This window comes from Sciurus vulgaris (assembly GCF_902686455.1).
Source record: "Sciurus vulgaris genome assembly, chromosome: 2".
Taxonomy (NCBI): domain Eukaryota; kingdom Metazoa; phylum Chordata; class Mammalia; order Rodentia; family Sciuridae; genus Sciurus; species Sciurus vulgaris.
The window spans coordinates 141,834,745-141,848,402 of NC_136462.1; positions in this window are offsets into that span (position 1 = coordinate 141,834,745).

Genomic DNA, 13,658 nt, shown 5'->3' on the forward strand with positions numbered 1-13,658 from the left:
GTAATGTCCATAGCATTGTTTTTTTTTGTTTGTTTTTGTTTTTTTTTTTTTTCATATTCCAAAACTGAAAACAAGACAAATGTCTTTCAGGAGGTGAGTAGTTAAACAAGCCCTGGTGCATTTTACAATGACATACTAGTCAGCAATGAAAAGGGAATAAACTGTACCTGCAGCAATTATATGCTTTTCCAGGACATTGTGCTGCGTGAAAGAAGCATTATCTCCAGAGTTTGACAAATTTATAGTGATGAAGAGGAGATCAATGTCAAGAATTAAAATGGGGGCGGTGGCATAACCATGAAGGAATCAAGGAAGTTTCTTTGGGTTGATCAACAGTTCTGCATTCTGATTGTGGTGGTGGTAGTCAGGATATGTGATAAAATTTAATAGAATGGATAAAATAAAAGTACGTGTAAAAACTGATGTGAACAAGATCTAAGTTAGTACTGTACCACACTGGTTTTATGGTTCTGATCATTGTGCTGTGGTACGTACAATAATCGTCACTGGGAAAACTGGGTGATGGGCACAAGGAAACTGTGCTACTGTTGCACCTTTTATCTATATCTAAAATTACTCCAAAAGAAAATGTCCCATTTTTTGAAAAATTCCTGGGAAAAGGAGTGTTGTGGAATTTATTTGAATGGTCTCTAAACAAAAATGGGAGGGAGCATTTGAGGTAGAAACCCTGCATGAGCCAGGGGAACAGATTATGGTCCTGAACCTATTACCAACACTACAGAGACCCAGTTAGGTCATTTAACCCCTCAACACCATTTCCTCATCTATAAAATGGGGAGGGGATGAGACCATGAGAATGTTCTGATTTTCCTTGTTCTTAGACTAAAAATGTGGAGTTTAAAATCCAAGTGTTTTCAATTATGCAAACCTGCTGCATATGGGAAGGGAAAATGTCCTGAAACAACTTCCTGGCAAATTTTGTGTTGGTTTCTAATATTGACACTCTTCTAAAATTCCCTCCTTTGGTTTTAATGCAATCCCCAGCTGTAGTCAAGAAAGGGGCCTTGATTCTGCTCATTTGGCTTGAAGAGAATTCTCATCTCACATTTGTCTCTGCTAGTCCTGCCACCCAGAAACATGCTAAGCCCATGGAAGTAGCTCACAAGCTAGGAAGTATTGCAGAGAAGGAAGGGACAAGCCAGGACTTAGCAGTCAGACGAAAGGCTCAGGAAAATGCAAAGAGGAGCAAACATGGCTCACGGAGGAGAAAGGTCTTTGTGCAGAAGCTAAATCTGCAGCACTGGGCACACAGGCGGATATCCTGCTGTCTTAGCAGAAGCAACTCCCTAGGACCACACAAGGAGTACTGTTGGCCACTGTAGGCCAAAGCTCACACCACAAATGCTAGCAAAGATATCTAGCTGAGATTTTTAATCTTAATTAACAAGAGCCATGTGTGCTTCTATTAGGATGGATACCTTCAGTCAGAAGGAGGACAGAATCTCACCTAAATTGGCCTTTAAAAATATAAGGACAGCCAAGTACAGTGGCACAGCCTGTAATCTCAGCTACTCAGGAGGCTAAGACAGAACGATTTCAGGATTAAGTCTAGCCTGGGCAGCTTAACAAGACCCAGTCCCAAAATAAAAATTAAAATTAAAATTAAAAAGATTAAAAATTAAAAAGGGACATAGGTCAATGATGTAGCTCAGTGATAGGGCACTTGCCTGGCACATACAAGGTTCTGAGTTCTAGCACCAAAAAAAAGTGTGTATCTCTGTGTGTGTGCGTGTGTGTGTGTGTGTGTGTGTGTGTGTGTGAGAGAGAGAGAGAGAGAGAGAGGAGAGAGAGAGAGAGAGGCAGAGAAATATTTATAGACTCAATTAACTAGAAGTCGAAAGGTAGAGCCAGTGCTGACGATATAGCCCATCCCATAGGGCGTTGGCTTTGCAAGTGGAAAGGCTGGGGTTCAAATCCCCAGCATTGTGGCATGGGGGGATAAAGAAGAAAAGGTAGAGCCAATCTAGAACTGTACTGTCTAATATTGTTGCCACTAACAACTTGTGGCTGTTGACCACTTGACTCGTAAGAGTCAAGATGTTCTTTAAGCATATAATACTCACTAGACTTCAGAGAATTTGTACCAGAAAAAAGTGAATTTAAAATACCTCAATTTTATATTACAGTTGCAGTCATCAAATTTCAAATAATTAAATATTTAATTTCTTCTTTTAATGTGATAACAAATTTTTTTCAATTACTTATATGGCTCCTGTTATGATTTTACTGCCCTGTTTTAGAGCAATTGTGCTCCCTCAGGAAACATTTGACCTGCAGACAATTTTGATTATCATGACTGAGACAATTTGCTACAGTCATCTTTGGGACAGAGGCCCTTGATGTTGCTGAACATCCTATAATACAAAGGATGACTCCTACCACCAAGAATTTTCCAGTCTAAAAAGCATTGGTAGTGCCAAAGTTGAGAAGCCCTGGTATAGTCTCCTCTCAGATGTGTACACTACTGAATTTCTTTTAAAATTGGTTTGCCTTGTGGGAGAGATATAACTGGTCACCTACCAGTATTTCCCTTGCTCTTGCATGAGTGAAGATAGTTTGGCTTCCCTTTCCTCTCTTAAGATCAAAGAAAACCTGTCTCCTTTACACTGAGTCAAAATTTCAGGGATTTCTTTCTTCAATCATGAGGAAAAGTAATATTTTCATTGACAAATTAGATAATAGAAGGTATACTTCTGTTACTATTCTCTGGAATAGATCTGGTATTGCAACTTCCTGGTTAAAGAGAGCTATGGCCACCCACAAGAAACATATAGACCTCATGTAGTGACTTCAACAGACTGCTTTATGTGACTTGATATTTTCCATTACCAAATAAAGATGTGTTCTCCAACACTGAACTGCAAAACAGAGTGTTCTCATTAACTAATGTTTGAACAATTAGTTTTATTTCTCCCCAAACCTAGTATCCCAATATCTGTTTGCTTGGTTATAAGGTCGAACAGTTTTTCTTGTTATCATTTATTCTTCAGATGAAATTCAATAAACTGTACATGGCAGTTTTAATTAAATTGATTTTCAGAAAATGCAATAGAAGTGACGTGGAGAACAGGAGGGAAGATAAACTACAGGGTTTAAACAGAGAGAGAAGGTATCCATTTTAACCGAATCAATATTCAATCGCCTCTGTGTCCAAAAAAACACATCTTTACAAATAAGGAAAGTAACGTGACGTTTATTTTATGGAGGGGTGTGTGTGTGTGTGTGTGTGTGTGTGTGTGTGTGTGTGTGTATGCTTTTAATTTTCTGCTTTGCAGGAGAGGACCCAAGAAATTTGGAAACAGAAAAGTGCAGGTGTCTTGTCTGGTTGCAGTGTCACGCGTCAAGTTAAAGCTTCGCAGAGGTCATTCATCCGGGTACTTCTCAGTCTTTTTAAAGACATTCCCTTCAGTTCATTTTTTTTCTTTACCTAATGTTACTCCTCCCTGTCTCCTCAGTTTCTTATCATTGCAAATGTGGTGACTGAACAACAGAGAAACAAGAAGACCCAGGATCTCAGTTCCTCCCCGAGCCTCACCTCCAGCTGGGACCTGCTCTCCCCTGCTCCACCCCCTCACTCCAGGTCCATATTTAAAATAAGTCCATGATCATCAGCCTGACTCTTGTTAACTGTATAACTGGAAAACCCCCTCCAGCAAAGTGGAAAGGCATGCCCGCTTCTTCCCAGTTGCTCCATCAACTTCTTCAGTTATCACTGAATCCACTCTCTCCTAAACTCAAACAGAGGTATAATTTTTGTTAGGGTAAGGCCAACTGCTTCCACAAGAAACCACCACTGCCACCAATCGCAATGTCTTCACAACAAAAGTGTGATCCCCTCACTTAGGCTACCCTGGGTTTGCTCTGCTTGGGGTGGAGGAGTGAGGCCTGCAGGGACCACCCCGAAGGAGCCTCTGCTATCTCTTAGCATTTAAGCTCACCTTGGTGTCACCTCCCAGCCGAGAGGTGGAGAAGGCACATGTGCTACATAACACCAACATCATTTCCATTCACAAGTGAAAGTCAGTAGCATTTCTGACTGGGCAGCATCCTGTCCCATGGAAGGGCCCAGGAAAGTCAGTAGCATTTCTCAGGGAGCATCCTGTCCCCTGGAAGGGCCCAGGAATTTTTGGTAGTCAGTTTGCTTTCTCTGCCACTGACATCAAAGTAATATTACTTCATGAGTCCCACACGAAGACAAATAAATGTAAATTTAAAACTTAGATATTCTAAAAGTATTGTACCTATTCCTTAAGCTGCACATTTGTCCCTTTCAACGGGATTCAGATGCCATATTTTCCAAAGATGATCAACTGTCATTTTAGAAAGCAATAGGAGTTAAAAGAATGGACTTTGTATTCGTATAAATCCCTGTTCCATTCTGCCTTCTAAGCAACCTTGGGCAGGTTGTAAAGCCTCCCAGCCTGATTCCTCATCTCTAAGAAGAAGATATTAATACTCACTTACTAAAATTATTGGGATTATTAAATGAAACCATGCATTTGAAGTGCTTAGCAAGTGCCAAGCACTTAGCAATGCTCTACAAACAACAGAGATCGCTAAGTTCTAGGAATTTAAATTAGTAGAACCCCTCTGAACCGTAGTTCAAATAAATTTTAGTAAACCCAGCCTCCCTGGATATCCATGGAACAATTAAGATTATAACAAACCTGAAATTAGAATTGGTTGGTAGTCTAAAAGAGAAAATATACCATTTTAAACTTATCTTCCTTGTAGTCCTATAAACCTCAAATCAAAAGAAATTCAATGTGTGAAGTAGCACACATTTATTTGGCTTGGTTTAATTTGTTGTCATTATTCATTGGTCATGTATGTCTTTGGGGAATATGTGTGTGTGATAGCTTTCCATCATTATAACAAATACTTGAGATAATCAACTTACAAACAGAAAAGGTTTATTTGGGCTCACAGTTTCAAGGACTCAGTCCATGATCTGTTGGCCCTGTTGCTGTTGGGCCTGTGGTAAGGCAGCACATTATGGCAGGAGCATGTAATAGAGAAAATTGCTCACCTCATGGCCAGGGAGCAAAAGAGAGGAAGAGAAAAAGACTGGGGGCCCATTATGTTCTCCAACAGCATGCCCCCAGTGACCTGAACATGCCCCCACTAGGCCCTACTTTTTAAGTGCTCCACCACCTCCAGATAGCACCATGGACTGGGGACTAAACCTTCAACAGACAGGTCTTAGGGGCATGTTCAAAATCAAATTGTTGAAGTATGTAAATTACTGTCTTCTTGTGCTAAGATGTACATGCATATTTGTAATGTAACCAGAGATTATCAATGTACTAACTTTTTTATAAGCTTAAAAACTAAAAACATTATAATAGGTGATGTTAGTAGAAAACAGGGCTAAATTCCCATCTTTGGATGTTCCAGAGAGATTCCTTCGGGTCCTAGACATTCTTAGCCTTGCTGATACAAAACTCCAGACTTCTTAGAGACAAATGCCAAAATGGGGAGTTCCAATACAAAACATAGAAAGACTTTATGGCCATTCAGCAGTGGCCATTCAAAGTCCACAGGAATTGCATGGAGCCTGAAGTGAAGGGAAATAGAGGCCAGTCATTAGAAATTGTACCTGAGCAGGAACACCAGTTCCAGAAGTAAGTTTCAAAGAACTTAAATCAAGAGCTGCTGGAAACTGAGGCAGGGTGTAATTTGGGTAAGGAACTGAGTTAAAGTCCTGATTGCCTGCCGTGACTAGCTCCAGAATTCCCACAGCTTGCCTTGCTATGTTGTCAACTGCAGAGTAAGTCTATAAGTCCATTCACTGGGAAGCTTCAAGGGGAAAGGTGATGTTTTCTGTAACGTGAACAATCATGCTGCATAAATTCTTTCTCCATTTGTCCAAATTTTTTTTGTTGTTGTTGTTGAAAGGCTCTGTCCTGCACCTACCTCAGTTGCTGGGATTAAGTTGGTGCCCAAGCCCCTTAGCAGCCTGCCTGGGCAGAAGGAGGCAGAGACCTGAGGCAAAGGTCACCCAATCAATTGCAACCCAGACACCAGAAGAACAAAGAAAAAGGTACTGTGGAAGACAGATTCACTGGGTGTTGGTAGATACGTGAAGGAACAAAAGGAGGACATGGTGCCTTGAGATCCCCTGTATTCCAGAGGAGGCCCTAAGTGCCCAGCATGTTCATGTCTCAACAATAATGACCCCACCACCCAAAATGTCTCCCCCACAACCCAGCTGCACACACACTTCACACTTCACAAGAACATGGAATCTTTTTCTTTTATGTCTTTTTGTTACCTTATTTATTTATTTGTTCTTGTTAGGTATACATGACAATAGAATGTATTCTAGCATATTATACATACATGGAGTATAACTTCCCATTCTTGTGGTTGTACATGAAGTAAGGTTACCCTGGTCATGTCTTCATATATCCACATAGGAAAGTTATGTCCAACTCATTCTATTATCTTTCCTATTCCCATCCCCCATCCCTTGCCTTGATTCCCCTTTGTCTAATCCAATGAAATTATATTTTTCCTTTTCCCTTTTATTATGTGTTAGCATCTGCATACCAGAGAGAACATTTGGCCTTTGGTTTTGGGGGGATTGGTTTATTTCACTTAGCATGATAGTCTCCAGTTTCATCCATTTACCAGCAAATGCCATAATTTCATTCTTCTTTGTGGCTGAATAATATTTCATTGTGTATATGTACCATATTTTCTTTATCCATTCACCTGTTGAAGGGCATCTAGGTTGATTCCATAGCTTAGCTATTGTGAATTAAGCTACTATAGACATTGATGTGGCTGCATCACTGTAATATGCTAACTTTAAATCCTTTAGGTATATGCTGACAAATGGGATAACTGAGTCAAATGGTGGTTCCATTCCAAGTTTTCTGAGGAGTCTCCATGCTGAAAAGCATAGAATCTTGGTGTGTGAGCTACTAGCAAGGTTATTTGTCTGACCTCTTATCTTTCTGAATAAACTGAGGCCCAATTGTTAAATGATCAACAAAGTAATATGTGCAGAACCATGGCAGGGGCAGCAAAACAAATTAAGAATCTTAATTTGACCAACATATTGATTTGTCATCCTTGAACAGTGTGATAGCAATGGGTTTTAGTCCCTGATCTGATTGAATCAATCTGAGAGTTCCTTTTTGGTGTTGTTTAATTTGATGATGAGGAAAGATGTGGAAATTTAAATAATCTTATTGAAAATAAGTTTTATTGCTGGAACTCATTTGATGATGACATTCACTTAAAAGATCTACAGACAAATCACAAAGCTCTGTTGATCACAATCACGTTTTCATTTACTTTCTTTAAAAAATGTTATTTTTAGAGCAGTTTCAGATTCATAGCAAACACATTAGACTTTTTTTTTATTAAAGCCTAAAAGTATGACCACTCTGTACCATTGTAATAAAATATGCCAACATACTGAGATTAGTCATTTTTATTAAACTCTGTATTATTTTCTTGAGACATCATGGGTAGATATACTTGCAAAACCTAGGACTTTTGTAATCATGGTCCTTATTTATTGAATAAATTAAAATTTAACCTCCACGCACAGAACCTGATAAAGACAAGCTGCATCTAAGGCAGGGTCTGTCCACTTGGGACTATACACGGGGACAAAAGAGTTCCCTGTTGTAGGGGCAGTGCTGTGTGAGGCAGGAGGCTTAGCAGCATCCTTGGCCACTGCCCACCAGATGCCAGCAGCCCACCCACATCTACCACTCCTACCACCCTCACAATAATGAAAAATGTTCAGGTACTGACAAGTGTCTCTTGAAAGGGAAATAAAAGTTGTCCCACTTGAAACTCACTGACCTAATTAATCTCTTCGACTTGCTCTATCTCCACAGTCTTCACCTTTCTATAATACATTGCAGAAATAATCAGAGCTATGTTTGCTTGTGATTTCTGCACACCAGCTAAGTATTTACCATTACCTCTTTCAAGTCTCACACCCATTATCTAACTTAGGTGATATATTATCACTGAGATCTCTGATGAGGAATCAAAACCAGATAAGAAAAGGAAGGATTATCAAATCCATGGAAACAGCAACTGAAATTAGGCAAGAGGTCGACCTATTGGACCTGTAAGTGGAACGATACTAATAGTACATATCGCCCTTTGATATTTAATCCAAGGTGTGTCTGTTATTTTAAAATCTAGATCACATTTTTTTTCAATATTTAACATAATATTCTCCATTTACTTTATAAAGATTAAGGTCTAGCAACAGCAATCTGGGTTACATTTTTAGCAAATAAGGATTAAAACCAAACCTGTTTATTTGAGTAAAATGTTCCAAGTCCCTAAATTATTGGTTTCAATGTGTTTCTATTCCAAACTCAAACAGACTCTTGGGGGCTCTCTGCATTTAGCATGCTTTCTCTTTCAAAGAAAATAACAGAGGAACTCAGATGGGTTGGGACTTTGTATGTCACAGATACTACACTAAAAATGGCAAGTGTCTTCTTCACCTGGTCATGTTAGCTCTTCTGTGAGGGGAGTTTTACTGTCTGTTTTCTGCAGTGACAACTGGGGTTCAGAGAGCTCAAGTCTCACAGTTCTGCAGTGGTAGACCTCAGATCTGAACTCAACTCTATGCAACAACAAAACAGATGCTTTTTGTATTTGAGCACTTTTCCCAGAGTTCTGGACCACACTGGTCAGTGAGTAAGAAGGATTAAGGGTAAAAATGCGTTATACTTGCATAAAACGGAATTCTTTGGTTCAATGTGATGTTTGAAAGGAATATCTTCTTTATGGCACTAGAGATAGACATGAATACTTGGAAATATCTTGTAGGTGATATTTCAGATAGAAATAAAATGGGCCAAATGAGAAGAATTTAAAGAAGATGATCAATAAGAAGAGTAAGGAAGTAAGATCAGTAAGGAGAGAAGCAGGAACTACAGAGGAAGCAAGATGGGGGACTGAGTTTGGGAAGTAGCTTGTGCCAACCCAGGGCTTCTTCTTCTGAGGACAGTCTGAGAAGTGGACAAAAGGGGACTTTATTGAGCTCACTTGCTCAAGAATTCCTGGCATGGTGACTTTCTCCCTTGGTTTCCTTGTGACCAAGGTAAGCCAACCAGGGGCCCAGGCACCCATGATGTCCCCTGCCACCATACACACACACTCTTATCACATCACTGCCTGGAAGGAAAAGTCAGATGGCAGCAGAGAGAGAAGTGGATGTCAACTGTATTTTCACTCAAGTTTTCTGGATTTCAAAAGAGTGAGGGAGTGCACACCATGGACAAGTGATCCCTTCCAAATCCGGGACCACCCTCCATTTGTCACTGGGAACTTACATCACAACAGGACACTTAGGTCTCACTGACAAACTAATGCCAGGAGCCTACTGCATCTACCCTAGATGTTTGGTGGCATTGGCTGGGGTTCTTTGATTTCAAGATCTGTTTACTAAGACTCCAGGCGTAAAGGAAGAAGGGCAAAGCAAAGTCCCACCTGGCAGGCTGAATCCTTGCTGTGAACCCGTGTTGGACGTGGAGAACCACACAGCATATTGGAGGAAGGAGAGTTCACAGTGCCTGGAGGGGCAGGGCAGAGCCAGAGCCTCAACAGATACCACCCTCTGGAAATACTGGACAGGGCAGTGACAGGAACGTGAGGCGGCACACCAAGGGCTACAAAAGGTTCTGGAGCCCCTTTCTCTGAGGCAGCCCCAATCTCATGATATTCCAAATGCTTTTTGTTTTATTTTTCCAGCTGATAAGTGCAGGCAGTTCCTTACCACCTCTGCCCACCTGCCTATCCCGACCCCATCAGCATAGGCAGGCACTGTCCAAGGGGGAGCAACAATTTTAATCACAAATCTGGTGGAGAAAATGTCACTTTTCCCCTCAAATCAAAATAGATACATCATACTCACAAGAATTTTTTATTATGGCATTTGATGGTAAATGGATGGAGCTGGAGAATATCATGCTAAGCGGAAATAAACCAATTCCAAAAAACCAAAAGCCAAATATTTTCTCTGTTATGCAGATGCTAATTCACAATGTGGGCGGGGGGGGGGGGGAGGAATCCCCTGGCTGGGGAAGAATAGAGTGACTTTAGATTAGGTAGAGGGGAGTGAAGGGAGGGGAGGGGGAATGAAGGTAGGAAGGATAATAGAATGAATCAGACATTATTACCCCATGTACATAAATAAGTATACGACCGGTGGTATTCTACATCATGTATAACCAGAAAAATGGGCTTGTGTCATTATATATGATGTATCAAAATGCTTCTACTGTCGTGTATAACTAATTAAAAAAAATTTTTTTAAAGAGAAAAAAAGCATGAATTGATGTCATACCTCTGCTGAACCCCTTCAAAGACTCTTGAAAGGCTGTCCCCCTCCTCCAACGTAGGGGCAAGACAGGGTATGGAGGGATGAGGGGCAGTTACTTACTTGTTTGGGATGTTCAGAGTACTTCTGAGGGAACTCAAGATTCCCCACAAGTGAATCTGTCCTCCTGGGTCCACACTGGTCAGAGGAGCTCTCTTGGCAAGGCAAGGGACACTTCCCAGGGCTGGCCACTGAGGTTCCATCTTGTTTTTTACTGTTTGGAGGGCAGTAGTCATGCCCAGTTAGCAGTCAAAGTCCTGCAAATAGGCACAGATCCAAACCCAGAGAGATCTCCTCTCTTGGCCCTTTGGACAGCCCCCTTTTAGGCAGTCTGAAATCTAAATCCTCAAAAAAGGGTCAAGACTGAAAAAGTAGAATGAGTTAATCACATGTTAAGACCCTTTTCCTTCTTCCCAGAAGCTCAGTGTCTGGTACCAAGGGAATACAAACACAACCGCCCTCTTCCCCGTCCATGCCCCCCACCACAGCTCTTGCTGCTTGGAGGTCTTCACCTGGGTTTCATTTCAATTCTGTGAAAGTTTTCTTGCCTTTTGTTTTTGCTTTTGTTTTTGAGATGGGAGGAAGAATTTTAGAGAAGATAGTCGTCCATTATGGGGTTTTTTTTCTTTTTATTCTTCTTCTTCTTCTTTTTTTTTTTTCTTTTTTCTTTTTTAGCTTTTGTTTTGACAAGAAGTATAGGTGTTCCCATTTGGAATATAAACTATTTACACATATAAATTCCTAAAAGTCCCTCTGGCCCAAAATAGGAAGAAAAGCAGACAGACAACCTTTGGGGGAAGGATACCCTTCTGACAGGGATTGGACTGTCTGGATAATACTGTCCAGATTCCAGCATGGAAGTGTGCACCCAGGGGCAGGTAGAAGATCCGGCAGTTATTAACCACAAGAGCAGTCCTCTCAGCTTCTAGTGCTGCTTGCAGCTGCAAGGGAGGCTTCTGAAGGCAGCATGCAAGTACCAATGTCAGCAGAAGACTGCTTCTGCCACCAATTGTGTGCAGCCAGCCACCACCTGCAAGCCCCCACCAGCCAAGTGCAGACATTCTAAGGGCTCCCAAAGCCACGAAAAGGAAATGCCCTTCTAACCTGAAGGTGTTTCTAATTACAGCAGCTAATTGCCAAATTACCTCTGCATTTAATTGCCACAAACAAAATCAAAAATGAACAATTAACTAGTAAATCCAACTCCAACAATTGAGCTTAGAAGGAAGAGAAAAGCTGGGGCAGGTGGTACATCCCTGTAATCCCAGCAACTCTTGGAAAGCTGAGGCAGGAAGATTACAAATTCGAGGCTCAGCCTCAGCAACATAATGAGACTTTGTCTCCAGTTTTTAAAAAGGTGTGCTGGGGATGTAGCTCAGGGGTAAGGCACCTCTGTGTTTAATCCTCAGTAACAAAAAACTTTTTTTTTTTTTTTAAGAGTAAAGTAAGAAATAAAAGAGGGAAGGCAGGAGGAAGGGAGCGAATGCTGTAGTTTGTTATGACTATGTGTGCTGTTATTTCAAATAGTTTCATGCTTCTCAGTCACCCTGCAAAAGCTCACTTGTAAAATCTCAGGGCACTTGAGTCTGAGCTCAGAGCAGTGAAAGCAGACAGCCAGTGGAGGCACAACCAGGAACAGTCTTTTATGTTTTGTTCATCTGAGTCTCTCAAGCTTCTTCAGCTCATATAGATCCCCTGTAGGCTAATGATATCTATTTTTTCCAGTTTTGTCAATATCACCAGAGTTCCTTGGCAGAAATTATGATTTTGACAAGTGCTTAGAAACTAGTGTGTTGACCTTACAGCAAAAATTTGGTTTATCTCTAAAATGGAGAAACCAAAATCCCTAAAGTCAAATTGATGCACATGTCACAATTTACAAAGAAAAAAAAAAAAACCTGTACCTACTGTTAAGGAATGAATTGTGTTCGTTTACCTTTATATGTTGAAGCCCAATCCCCAATACTTCGGATTGTGACCTTGTTTGGAAATAGTCATTACAAATGTCATTAATTAGTTTGATGGTTATATTGGATGGGTAGCAATACAAAATGATCAGTGTCCTTATGAAAGAAAGAAAGAAAGAAAGAAAGAAAGAAAGAAAGAAAGAAAGAAAGAAAGAAAGAAAGAAAGAAAGAAAGAAAGAAAGAAAGAAAGAAAGAAAGAAAGAAAGAAAGAGAAAAGAGAAAAGAAAAAAAAGAAAAGAAATTTAGACCCACAGAGGATACTAAGGGAAGACAAAGGCAGAGATTAAGTGCTGTGCTATACACCAAGGAATGCCAACAACTGCTAGGGAATGACCAGAAGCTAGGAGCTTCACAGCTCTCTGAAGGAACCAACCCTGCTGACACAACTTGACCTTGAACTTCTAGCCCACAATCTGTGAGACAATGAATTTCTCTTGTTCTGTTCAGCAGCCCAAGAAATGAATATACCTACTGATCCTACCTCCTGAGGCCCTTTCCCTGTGTCCTCATTTGCCTTGTTCAGCTGTTCATCACCTTCTCCCTGGACCACTGCAACAGGCCTCCAGCTGCTCTGCCTGCTGCCACATTGTCCCCTCATCCAACTTCCACTGCCCAGGGGCAAACTTTCCTTACCACAGCCCTGACCATAATCTTATGATTGCAATAATAATAAAAGCAATAAGAAGAATAAACTCTGATTATATTGGGTTTGCCAAGCATTGTGAGAGGCATGAGGAAAATAAAGAAAACACAGTTTCTGCTCCCCACATCCACCCCAGGGCTCCCAGGCTAATGGGGTTGGTGAAGAAAGACATAGGATAGATAATTAGATGGAGAGGAGATGGTGCCATCTGCCAGATCATCATGGGAATAGTGAGAACAGCCTCCTGACTCATCACTGGAGTAAGGTCTTCCAGGAAGGAGAAGGCACTAGCTCTCAATTCTGGCTACACACTCCATCACCTGGGAAGTTCCACTATGTAGACATTTGGGTTCAACTACACCTGCACATATACAATGCCAGCAACAGCACTGTGATTTAATTGGTTTGGGTGTGGCTGACTTGCAAAAGATCTCCAAATGAATATAATGAGCAAGCAGTTTTGAAAAACTCCATCCTAAAGCATCAATTATCTGCAAATTGGAAACACCTGAAGAGTTGGGAACCCGACATCTAGGTCCCAACCCCAGAGAGTTGATTTAATTGGTCTAAGTGTGGCCAGGAATTGAAGAATTAATTAATGCTCAGCAAGTAGTCATAATGTGCAGGCAAAGTCAAGAATCGCTACCTTAGAGAAATGCTT